The sequence below is a fragment of the Globicephala melas genome, chromosome 5 (assembly GCF_963455315.2).
Source record: "Globicephala melas chromosome 5, mGloMel1.2, whole genome shotgun sequence".
Classification (NCBI taxonomy): domain Eukaryota; kingdom Metazoa; phylum Chordata; class Mammalia; order Artiodactyla; family Delphinidae; genus Globicephala; species Globicephala melas.
The window spans coordinates 81,472,219-81,485,958 of NC_083318.1; positions in this window are offsets into that span (position 1 = coordinate 81,472,219).

Here is a 13,740-nt window from a genome sequence, read left to right on the forward strand (position 1 = left end):
AAATCCTAAGGAGCTTTTAGAATATTGCGTTTGGTTGGTTGATTGTCTTTTTTTTTGGCGGGAGGGTGGTTGGTATGCTAAATTCTTAAGTTATTTTCCTTGTAGTTATCTGCTAAGATAATTCATATTTCTTCTGTCACATCTTATAATTTTTAGTCTTTGCTGTAATTAAAAACCACCAATATTTTAGTGGTGAATGACAAAATTTATTTCTTACCCAAAAGCCTGTGTCTTGGCTTGCCTTACATGGGCTTAACCGGACTCAGCTGGACCTAGCATCAGGCTGCAAATCAGATCAGGTGTTCTCCATTCCAGGACCCTGGCTGGAGGAGTAATAGCTACTTGGAAAATGTTTTTTTTTTTTTTTTTTTTTGTAACTGATGACATAGCACAAGGGAGACAAGAACAAGCACATTATGCCTCTTATAGCCTCTGTTTAGAACTGGGGAGTTCCACTCTGCCCACAGTCCATGTGTTAAAACAAGTCTTGGGTCTTAAGCTCAAAGTCATCTGGGGCAAGGTAACATAGGTTCACTGTTGCCTGCAGTAAACTAAAGTAAGGGCAGAATGAAAAGAAATAATTGTGAAACTTCTCAAAATTCTGTGTACAAGTGGCAATCACCTTTATGTCATAGAAAGCAAGATATCCAGCAAGTATCTTTGTTCTTTCCTTGTTATTATAGGGCATAATAATTGCTTTTATTGAAGCATAGTTAGTTGATTTACAATGTTTTATTAATTTCTGCTGTAGAGCAAAGTGATTCAGTTATATATATATATTCACTATTTTTTATATTCTTAATCTTTACAGTTTATCACAGGATGTTTACTATAGTTCCCTGTGCTATACAGTAGGACCTTGTTATCCATTCTATATAATAGTTTGCATCTGCTAACTCCAAACTCCCACTCTATCCCTCCCCCACCGCCCCTTCCCCTTGGCAACCACAAATCTGTTCTCTATGTCTGGGAGTCCATTTCTGTTTTGTAGATAAGTTCATCAGTGTCATATTTTAGATTCTACACATAGGTGATATTATATGGTATTTGTCTTTCCCTTTCAGACTTACTTTACTTAGTATGATAATGTCTAGTTCCAGCCATGTTGCTGCAAATGGCATCATCTCATGCTTTTTCGTGGCTGAGTAATATTCCATCATATATATATATAACACATCTTCTTTATGCATTCATCTGTTGATGAATATTTAAGTTGTTTCCATGTCTTGGCTATTGTGAATAGTGCTGCTATGAACATAGGGGTGCATGTATCTTTTTCGATTATAGTTTTGTCTGGATATATAGGGCATACTAATTTCAATGAGGGTTCTATGACTTCATTTCCCTAGATATACCCATATCCATATATCTGATCTCTGGAGACTTCCTAGAACTCTGACCAGGAAATATGACACATTATTCTTAGACCAATACTGTTGGCCCCACTCTTTAGTTTACATAGTCCTTCCAGCCCAGGAAAGTAATGTTACTTTTTCTTTCTCTGAAACAATTTGCTTAGATTCCAAATCTAAATTCTCCCACCCACACCTTACCACTACATAGGCTTAGGTTTGGGGTACTCAAACACGAGGCAAGACTTACACATTTCTCTTCTTTGGGCTGTGTCCTCTCCCCATTTTGGGGCAATGAGAACCAGCCATCAGCTTGAAAGCATAGATAGGATACAGGAAATACCAGGAGGAAATGCAGATGGGATATTATCTTTGAAAGAGTATCACTTCACAGAAATAGTCTAGGATAACTTACACCTATACACATTTTATTTGTATCATTTTTAAACATTTAGTCTTCACTTCTAACCAGAAAGGCAGTAATTATATTAAATCAAAAGTCAGTATAGAGAATGAAATTATTACTGTCATCAGAAAATCATAATACAGTCAGAATTATTTCGAGAACTGGAAGTAAACTTTGATGTAATGTAATCAAGTAAATATGAGAGAGATAAAGTAGCATGCTTGATTTCACACATCTGGGTAAGAGCAATACTAGGGAGTCATGGTAATGACAAAGAGTTTGTCTGGGAATAGTGTAATTACTTCTTCTATTGGGGTACAGCTAAAATAAATATCATTTTTGACAAATGTTAGCTATATTCCAGATTCCTAGCATTTAGTGGCATGTTAAATGTCAAAGCATCTCTTGAGAATCATTACCTGAAAAACGCCAAAATTTAAAGTAGCTAAAATTATGCAAGTCATAATTATCCTTTGCATCAAGTCAAAGATTACTAAATACTAGATCAAATACTAAAATACAATTAAACACTAAATTTTTTATAGCAAAATCCTTTACATTATTCCCCATTCTGTGTTATTTGTGAGAGAGTTTGAAATGTATGCTTTTTATTATGCACTGTAGAATAAAAGTACAATTTTCAAATAATTTTAAAAGGAGTCATATTCTTAATAGAGCACAGTAAATAAGTTATATATTTAGGGAGAAGGAAAATTTTGTGCACTAAATTTGAGTTTTTCATTATTCCCCCTTAAAACTAATTGCTTATAGTTGGGTATAATGGATTCCACTGTCTTTTTTTATCAAAATTGTTGCCATAAGGCATTATATTAGCTTTATTTTTATTTTGTTAGTGAGGATCTCTTACATTCTTTAGTGTTTTCATTATTCATGCTTATTGCTAATTACATCTTACTTCTCTTTTTTTTCTCTATTTACCATAAGGAAAAGAGGATGTAGTCCAGACACTGACTTCCTAGTTGCACAGAAGGAGTGCTGCGGTATCACATGTAAAGTAATGTCTTTTCTCTGATTAAGTGTGTGTAGGTGATCAAATTGCATTGATATCAAGTGTTTCTAAAGCACTGAAATATTAAATTTAAGAAAGGTAATTTAGGTGGCTAGGAAGTGTGTGTGCAGTCAGAGTTTATTAATACTGGAAACATCATAGATTTCAGATTAAAAATCCTCCTTAAAGCAGCTTAAGAAAAGAACAGTTTTGTTGGATAATAACTCATCATATTTGTTTGGAATCATATCGTATCAAAGAAAATCTCACCTGTAAGTTCTCTGTGCTTCAAGGAACGCACTACCCAAGCAGAAGCAATGTGGCCAGACTCTAATGGATGAGACTAAAATCTACCCACAAGTATTAAAACTCAAAGTTAATTATTGTGATAGTTAACTGCTTTTCCAATACTATAAGCTATAAATTAATTATGTATGTTTTCAAATTCTTCTATTAAATTACTGGCTAGCCTGCTGGGAGAATCATTAACAAATATAAATAAATCCCTGCTTTTCCTCACCCTGGAGCACACGTTTAGAGCTGTCCATGTGAGAGTTGTCTTGACTGCAAATCAGTGCATGTAATTTGGAGCATCTATCTTTGCAACTTTCATTTAGAGACCCTGTTTTAAACCACTCTGTGTTTGTTTATCCACTGCATATGAACACGTATTGGTATGTTATCTCCCCTTCAATAACCAAACAGACTTATAGGTAGTCATCAGTTCTATCTGTCATTGAGGAAGTTTGCAAAGATCTTTGAGGTTCTCATCAGATTTCCCAAGGCAGGTATTCAGGAAACTAAAAAACCTACACTTTTAAGTAATAATCCCAAACATACCCACAAAATTGGGTTTAAAATCTGTCCCACCACATGTGCATTATGCTGGAAAGAAAAAAACAGCAAAAAAACAAAAATGTTTATACATTTTAAGAAATTCAAAGATGACCTACCTTTTTGTTAATCTACATCTTAGGCTAGCTTTCCTTCTTATAATAAATTATAATTGCTAGTTTAACATTGATTCATTGATATGACTAAAATCCAACATGTTCAAAATCATTATCTTCCTCTGACCAATTCCCTGCAACATTTTACAGTCTCTCGTTTAATGAAACCATCAATCCTCATAGTCACTCAGACAAGAAGTCTCAGGGTCATATTAAATTCTTTTTTTTTTTTTAAGAAGATTTTGGGGGTAGGAGTTTATTAGTTAATTTATTTATTTTTCCTGTGTTGGGTCTTCGTTTCTATGTGAGGGCTTTCTCTAGTTGTGGCAAGCGGGGGCCACTCACTATCGCGGCCTCTGTTGTTGCAGAGCACAGGTTCCAGACGCACAGGCTCAGTAGTTGTGGCTCACGGGCCTAGTTGCTCTGTGGCATGTGGGATCCTCCCAGACCAGGGCTCGAACCCGTGTCCCCTGCATTGGCAGGCAGATTCTCAACCACTGCGCCATTGGGAAAGCCCTAAATTCTTTCTTTTACACATTTCACATTCAGACCATTTTCAGGTCTTGTTAATTTTATATTTCATTCATTTATTTATTCTTTTCATTCATGCACTTAACACGTATTTATTGAATGTCTACAATGTGTCAGGAAATGTTGAAATGGGCATTTCTCAGGAAAGAAAATAGACAGAAACCTTTGCCTTTTCATTGCTTATACTTTGGTAGGAGAGAAAGAGATATTTAAAAATCAGACCAGTAAGTAAAATGTGTGTACTGTAAGATGGTGATGTCAAGAGGGGGAAGTGGAGCAAGAGTGGAGGAAAGTGGAATAAAGAACAATTTTTTAAATATCTGATTTATTTTTAAAATTTTACTTTGGTTGTTGTATTAAGATAGACTGTGAGTAGCAGTCAGGGAGCCCGAGAAAGCAGAAATAAGGAGAAAGAAAAATGTGAAGTTTATTGTAAGAATTCAAATGAAAATCGTGACTTTGGCATAGCGGATGCACTGGATGTGGTAAGAAGTGATAAGATATTTGAAGTCTTTTTAATAACTAAGGGAAATTCCTAGTTGATGTATTCTAGTAATGAAAAAGTAAAGAAGAGTCAAAGATACATTGAGGATTTCTCAACAACTAAACTAAAAAACTAAAGATACCTTTCATTGAGATAGGGAACACTGTTATTAGAAGACATTTTGGAGGAAAGATTTGGAACTTGGTATTAGAAACATTATATTTATGATGCCTTTCAAACATCTAAGTGGAAATATTGAGTAGGCAGCTAGATTCAGCTATCTGGAAGGCAAGGGGTGGAGAGAGAGAGAGAGAGAGAGATTTGGGACTCAGCACATAGATGGCATTTAAAGCTTAATTACTGTGGAGAACAAATATAAATAGAAAAGATAAGCTATATGGAAACTGAATCTTGGAATACTCAAAGATTTAGAAATCAGGGAAATGAGGAAAATAATTAAAGAAGATATAGTTGGAACACCTAGTTATGTAAAAAGATAACGAAGTTAGAACTTAATTCCAACTGTGACACTTGAGGAGGTAGGAGGAAAATTCACAGTGTAATGTCTTTTTTAATTTTTTCACACACACACACACACACACACACACACACACACACTGTATTTTATTTTTACAAGAGATAAATAAACTGACACCAAGCATTGTAAATGGATGAACACAACAAAAGCAACAATGATTGCAATTACCAAACACGAAACACACTCATACTATGTTATAATATTGATATTCAGTCCAGTAATCCTCCACTGTAACAGCTCCTTTACTTTGCAATGAAAATTGATTTGTATATTTTTTGCTTCTGAGTCCCTGTGGGATTTTTTTTTATTCAAACAGAAAGTCACAAAAATTATAATCATCCTCATCAGTTCACTCAGTCCCAGGTAATTAATTTCTTTTTTCATCTTGATCTTTTGTTAGCACTTTTAAGAATTCATCAGTTTTCTGAAAATGCTTATTAATTCAGTTTGGCAGTATAGTCAGTTACCAGAAACCTGTACTTGTCAGAATCCTTTCCATGAATTCTTTGAAGATGAAACCCTTTTAAAGGAACATTTTTGCAAAAGCATCAGAGTACACCCAGAACTGTTTGTAAATGACAAAGGACTTAAAAATGACCACGGGTTAAAGATTTGATGAAAGTTTATAATAATGCAATTGACAAGGAAATTCAGTTATTTCTGAGATATACATTTTAAAGTAATAACTAGAATTATGACTTATTATACCAGAACATATAAGATTTTTAAAAATTTCTTGTAATATCTTAAATATTTATATTAACATATTTCAATACAAATAACCCAAATAACTTTAGTGTTAGTTTTTTTGTTTGTTTGTTTTTTTATACTGCAGGTTCTTATTAGTTATCAATTTTATACACATCAGTGTATACATGTCAATCTCAATTGCCCAATTCAGCACACCACCATACCCACCCAACCACGGAATTCCCCCCTTGGTGTCCATACGTTTGTTCTCTACATCTGTGTTTCAACTTCTGCCCTGCAAACTGGTTCATCTGTACCATTTTTCTAGGTTCCACATACATGCGTTAATATACGATATTTGTTTTTCTCTTTCTGACTTACTTCACTCTGTATGACAGTCTCTAGATCCATCCACGTCTCAACAAATGACTCAATTTCATTCCTTTTTATGGCTGAATAATATTCCATTGTATATATGTACCACATCTTCTTTATCCATTCATCTGTCAATGGGCATTTAGGTTGCTTCCATGACCTGGCTATTGTAAATAGTGTTGCAATGAACATTGGGGTGCATGTGTCTTTCTGAATTATGGTTTCCTCTGGGTAGATGCCCAGTAGTGGGATTGCTGGATCATATGGTAATTCTATTTTTAGTTTTTTAAGGAACCTCTATACTGTTCTCCATAGTGGCTGTATCACTTCACATTCCCACCAACAGTGCAAGAGGGTTCCCTTTTCTCCACACCCTCTCCAGCATTTGTTGTTTGTAGATTTTCTGATGATGCCCATTCTAACTGGTGTGAGGTGATACCTCATTGTAGTTTTGATTTGCATTTCTCTAATGATTAATGATGTTGAGCAGCTTTTCATGTGTTTCTTGGCCATCTGTATGTTTTCTTTGGAGAAATGTCTACTGAGGTCTTCTGCCCATTTTTGGATTGGGTTGTTTGTTTCTTTAATATTGAGCTACATGAGCTGTTTATATATTTTGTAGATACCTCCTTTGTCCATTGATTTATTTGCAAATATTTTCTCCCATTCTGAGGGGTGTCTTTTTGTCTTGTTTATGGTTTCCTTTGCTGTGCAAAAGCTTTGAAGTTTCATTAGGTCCCATTTGTTTATTTTTCTTTTTATTTCCATTACTCTAGGAGGTGAATCAAAAAAGATCTTGCTGTGATTTATGTCAAAGAATGTTCTTCCTATGTTTTCCTCTAAGAGTTTTATAGTGTCTGGTCTTACATTTAGGTCTCAAATCCATTTGGAGTTTATTTTTGTGTATGGTGTTAGGGAGTGTTCTAATTTCATTCTTTTACATGTAGCTGTCCAGTTTTCCAGGCACCACTTATTGAAGAGACTCTCTTTTCTCCATTGTATATCTTTGCCTCCTTTGTCATAGATTAGTTGACCATATGTGCGTGGGTTTATCTCTGGGCTTCTATCTTGTTCCATTGATCTATGTTTCTATTTTTGTGCCAGTACCATTTTGTCTTGATTACTGTAGCTTTGTAGTATAGTCTGAAGTCAGGGAGCCTGATTCCTCCAGCTCCATTTTTTTCACTCAAAACTGCCTTGGCTATTCGGGGTCTTTTGTGTCTCCATACAAATTTTAAGATGATTTGTTCTAGTTCCATAAAATATGCCATTGGTCATTTGATAGAGATTGCATTGAATCTGTAGATTGCTTTGGGTACTATAGTTATTTTCACAATATTGATTCTTACAATCCAAGAACATGGTATATCTCTCCATCTGTTGGTATCATCTTTAATTTCTTTCATCAGTGTCTTGTAGTTTTCTGCATACAGGTCTTTTGTCTCCCTAGGTAGGTTTATTCAGAGGTATTTTATTCTTTTTGTTGTAATGGTAAATGGGAGTGTTTCCATAATTTCTCTTTCAGATGTTTCATCATTAGTGCATAGCAATGCAAGAGATTTCTGTACATTAATTTTGTATCCTGCAACTTTACCAAATTCATTGATTAGCTCTACTAATTTTCTGGTGACATTTTTAGGGTTCTTTATGTATAGTATCATGTCACCTGCAAACAGTGACAGTTTCACTTCTTCTCTTCCAATTTATATTCCTTTTATTTCTTTTTCTTCTCTGATTGCCATGGCTAGGACTTCCAAAACTATGTTGAATAATAGTAGTGAGAGTGGACTTCCTTGTATTGCTCCTGATCTTAGAGGAAATGCTTTCAGTTTGTCACCATTGAGAATGATGTTTGCTGTGGGTTTGTCGTATATGGCCTTTATTATGTTGAAGTAGGTTCCCTCTATGCCCACCCACTGGAGAGTTTTTATCATAAATGGGTATTGAATTTTGTCAAAAGCTTTTTCTGCATCTATTGAGATGATCATATGGTTTTTATTCTTCAATTTGTTAATATGGTGTATCACATTGATTGATTTATGTATATTGAAGAATTCTTCACAACAAAACGAATCAGTTATATATATATACATATGTTCCCATATCTCTTCCCTCTTGCGTCTCCCTCCCTCCCACACTCCCTATGTGTAAATATGGGGTTAATTCTTATTTAAATATTTGGTAGGATTCTCCAGTGCAACCACTGGGCCTGGAGATTTCTTTTGGGGGGAGTTTTAATCACACATTAAATTTATGTAATGGTTATAGAATTATTCAGATTATTTAATCTTGATTGAGTTATGTTAGCTTGTGGTTTTCATGGAATTGGTCTAAATCTTCTAAACTGTTAAATTTATGAGCATAACTTGTTCATAGCATTCTCTTATTATCTTTTTATTATAGCAGGATTTGTAGTGATATTCCTCTGTTTAATTCCTGGTATTGGTGTTTTATCTTTTCTCTCTTTTTATTTTTGTCGGTTTTTAGAATTTTATCAATTTTTTTTTTGCAGAACAAGATTTTCTTGGTTTCTTTAATTTTCTCTATTATTTTCTTATCTATATATTCAAATGTAAGCAATTAGTGTTATCAGTTTTCCTTCCAACATTGCTTTAGCTGCAGTGCACAAAGTCTGTGGGCTCTTGGAGTGGTATTTGTAAAGCTCCTGTCTCTAACACCTCCATGTGCCAATGGGCCTGGGGCAGCTATTGGTCAGCAGGACCAACCATTGAGAAAATAGCTGGATGAAGGACAGGGGTGAGTGAGGATAAGCCAGAACTGCCAAATATCTCTGCATCTATTCTTAAACTTATCTGACAACTTCAGAAAGTAATGGCTAATGTTTTACTTATTTTTTCCCACAAGTTCCTTTTCTGGACTAATCTAATCTGGAGCTACATAGTGAAGCATATTTAGGGAAATGTGAGTTCCAGCTTAACCAATCTGACAGAGCGCAATTCAGAACAAACCTTTTGTTAACTTGAAATTCATACAAACTCTCTTAATCATATTTACTTACAAATAAACACAATAGTAAAATTGTGCTTCTGCCTAATTAATAGGGCTATCGTAAAAAGCAAGAAACATGGTGACTTTTTCGATAATTGAGCATTTACAAAATCCGTGTTGCTAAACCAACATTAAGCACCATCCCTACTGTTATGGCCTCTTTGTTCCTTGCATAAGGGCAAGGTTGGCTGATTTCCATCCACAGTTTGGGGCATTGCCTTCATCTGATAATTAATACCCTCTTCTTTGGCAAGCATTCAAATGGGGTACAGGTAATCACTGTGTCTCACACTTCTTCCTAAACTTTCTTGTAACCAATTTTCTAATTGTATTCCTTCTGAATCCCTGATCATCTATGCAAATTGTTAGTTATTGCCCATGAATTGATGACTCATAGTTCTGTATATCTCTTTCCTGAAAAAAAAAAAAAAGAATAATAAGAATGATTTCTCAGAGTCTATATCCCTTTTTGGAGGGTTTTTATTCCTTCCAAATATGGAGGTAGCTGTCTGCTTTCAAACATACAGCATTTTATGTATAACTGTCTGTAGAAGATAACTGAATTATTCTCCAGTAAATTGATCATAGTAAGTTTCCCATGAGATCATAATGCAAATTGAGAGAGGAAGAATTATAGGAGAAACAGAAGCTATGAGAATCAGAGATAATTTTTTATTTGGCTTACTTATACCCTTAAGACCTGTTCTATCCTGATATGGTGTATACCACTTCCACTGGATGATGGAATACTTAAAAATTTATGGCCTGGAAGGTCAGAAAACATCACAGTTTATGATGGGAAGGTCAATTTTCATGATAAAGTCTGACACATGGTCACATGATCAGTCTCTACTAGGACCCAGTAGCAAGCCAGATGTTATTTCTTTGAAAAAGAAATTTTTTTTAGGAGAGCGCATAACTTTGTTCCAAAATCTCAAAGGCTCCATACAACATCTATATCAGCTATAGCTAGGTCAAGCCCCGTCAAATCATTTTAGTTATATGGCCCAAGTGTCAGCGTTGTATGCTTCTGTTTAAGAGACTTCTTTTCCTATGGGATCTATCTGAAACTGGCAGCCTTTTAATTTACTCAGTAAATGGGTAGAATTAGCAAGTGAAAATTTCATATATGTTGCCTACGAACTCTAAGGAGGCCCACTAAGCTTTGTACTTCTTTTTAAGTGGTAGGAGAGGCCAGATGCAGAATTGTCCTTTACCTTTGAAGGGCTATCTTCACACACACTAGACAACTAGACTGCTAGATATTTAATTGAGGTATCAGAACGATGACTTTTTGTGAAATTTATTTTCCACCTCTGGCATACCTGTACCTTAGCAAGGTATCAAGGATAATTGCTACTTCCTGCTTAGCAGGTGTAACCAGCATGATAGAATCAATGTAGTGAACCTGTGTGATGTCCTGTGGAATGAAGAGGCTATCAAGATTCCTATAGAAAGATTATGAAATAGAGCTGGAGAATATGAACATGAAATTACATGGATAACTTTGATGGTTTTCATTAAATGGTATAGGGAAAAAATAAATTCCCTCATAAATAGCTGCTTACCAGATGGCAGGGGATATTTTGAAGTGCAACAGCAAAGAACCCACATCTGAAGCAGAAGCTGCAATGGAGCCTATAACTTATTAAAATACAATAATTCTCTGACATACACCAGTCTTACACACACCCCAAGTGGGCAAATTGTATGGAGATATGGAAGGATTTCTTTTGTGGGTATTAAGTCCTTGGTGGTAGAACTGTCCTCTGCAAGTTCTCTAAGAATGTTTTATGTGTTTGGTTTACTGGTTAGAAAGATGGCAGCGGTAATAGAAGCTTCCAGTTGGATTTTCTTACCATAATAGGCATCAATCTACAAGGCTAGGACATCAAATTAGGGATTTTCAGTTTCCTAGTATGTCTACTGCAACTGTGCATTCCAGAAATGGGAAAATAACCAGAGGTCGGTTTCAAGAACCCATTGTACCTTCTGTGAGACAGATCCTTGCTAAACTCCATTAATCATATGACCTTCATAAGGCCTTAATTTGATGCACCATAGTGGTATTTGCATCCCAGGAATTAATTTCACTTCAGAGCCACTGTCCACTACTCCTTGAATATCTAGTTATTTCCTTCTTTTTCATGTATGACGGCCCTGATAAATAGCCACAAGAGTTTATAGGAGAGACTAAGAGTAAGATTTACAACACGAAATTTGGAAATTTAAGCAGGGTCCTTCCTAAAGGGGACCTGACTTTCCCTTCATTCAAGATGCTCTGGATCTCTGAACTCAAAAGCTCAGTTCTGTCAAGTTCAGAGGGATCATTTTGGAGGGGCCATCATTCTCTGTTTTGGTGATTGAATTTAGACTTCTGTTCACCAGACCCAGGATATTTCTGCTTATAAAATCAAGTAAACGTTTAACAGGCAGCCTATCTATTTCAGTCCTGGGAACATCATGATGCATTATCCAATACTAAAGATCTCTCTTTCTCAGAACTTTCTGATTAACACTTTAGTCTGCTGCTTATGATGGTAATCACACCAACCTTGTCTATGACACTTAAGTACTCTCACTTGGCCCCATTTCTCTGGGATCACATAATCTCCTTCAAGAATTTTCTAGTGCCATTCCTGTCCTGCAGAGAAGAGCCACTATGGAGATCTGAGAACTTCAATAAATAAGATATAAAAAGTCTGGGTCACAACAAAGGAAAAGTTAAGAACTGCTAAAAGGAAATGAAAGATAAGTAAATAATTATTTAGTACATACTTATGGCCTCCTTTATCTAAAACACAGCCTTGCCAGCACAAAGTTAATTTTAAGGTAACAAGTGTATTGAGAATAAGTTTTGGGGTAACTAACTGTCTTAATATTTCACTAGCAAAACCCCATGTATCTAAACAGTTTATTTTATTTATGTTATTTGAATCCAGAACCCATGCTTTAACAATTACCTAAAATATATAGGAAATAAAAGCGCCAGAATTCAGTGTGGAGAGAGGCACAAAAGTGTCATTGATAAAGGACTACCATAAATTCTCCCCAAACTAAATTGCCTAATATTGTGACAAGTGCCACACTACTGGTTGCCAGAGATTTATAGGTTTACAAGGCAATGTATGGCTTTTTCGCCCCTTTATGTGGTCTGTCTGAAGCTGTCTACATATTTGACTATATTCCCAAAAGAAGATGGCTCTTTTTGCTCAGGCATGTGTCAGGAAGTGCCACTTGCGTCACTTGCCTGTTGAGTATGCCATTCTTTATTTATTACCTGCATTCCTGTATCTGTTTCAAGTTATTTAGGATAGTCTCCTGTGTCTCAATGTTATTATTTGATTTTTATGCCTTAATGTCCTGAAACTAGATATTCATGGTCTGATGTCCTTTATAAAATATAGAGAATCAAACCTATGCTGAGCTGACCTACTTTTCATCAGCTACAATATTAGAGAAATGGGTTGAAGTGCTCACCACACTACTGGCTCATGATTCTAGCATAGCTGATAATTATCAGTGTCATAGTTGTTTCCCTCTCATTCACCATTTCCCTGTAGTGCTTAAAATGCTCATTTGTTTTATATTCAGTCATTCTATCTTTCATAATGCCCAAACAATTAGTGTCAGATGAAGAGAAAAATTTGACATAAACAGCAATTTTATCATGCATATAGAACCCTTAGTCTGAACAAAAAAAATTCTCTTGCTTTTAACAAGAGATTTTAAATTAGAGATTTCATGGAAACATTAAATTATTGTAGAGTTGCAGTTATTTTTACCTTCAACTTGCTCCTAAATCATTGCATGTGACTCTGAGTTATTGGCTGGCCACCACTAATAAGTACAAAATTTCAGTTACACCAAAAAGAGATGAGATGCAGGCAGAATTGTGAAATAAGATTGTTTTGCTTCCTATTTTGTCTCATGTCTCCAAAATCCTAATCTTGCTTTCTCAAGAGTCCCCTTTTTTTATTTGATCTCAGAATATATTCTGATCTGGATTCTATCCTTTCCTAGGGAGTGACAACCCATTAATTTTCTTCAAGCTCCTTTAACAAACCTTTCTTGTTCTATATTTCGTCATTACTTTAAAAGGCTTAGTTTTCATATTTTTGAAACAAAATAGCAATAATAACCACAGTAAAAATATGCTTTTCAAACTCCCTCTACCCAGTGTATCTCTTTAAATCCAGGTGTGTTCTTCTTGAAAGAATAGACTGCATTTACTGAGTCCATTTTTTCATCTCCTATTTGCTTCTCAACATTTCACCATCTGTTATGCCTCACCCATGGCCATCTCTGCTAAGGCTACTCTTACCAGGATTATCATTGAAATAATTTATGAGAAGAAAAGGGATACCATTCATTAAGTCTTTTCCTTGTTACTGAT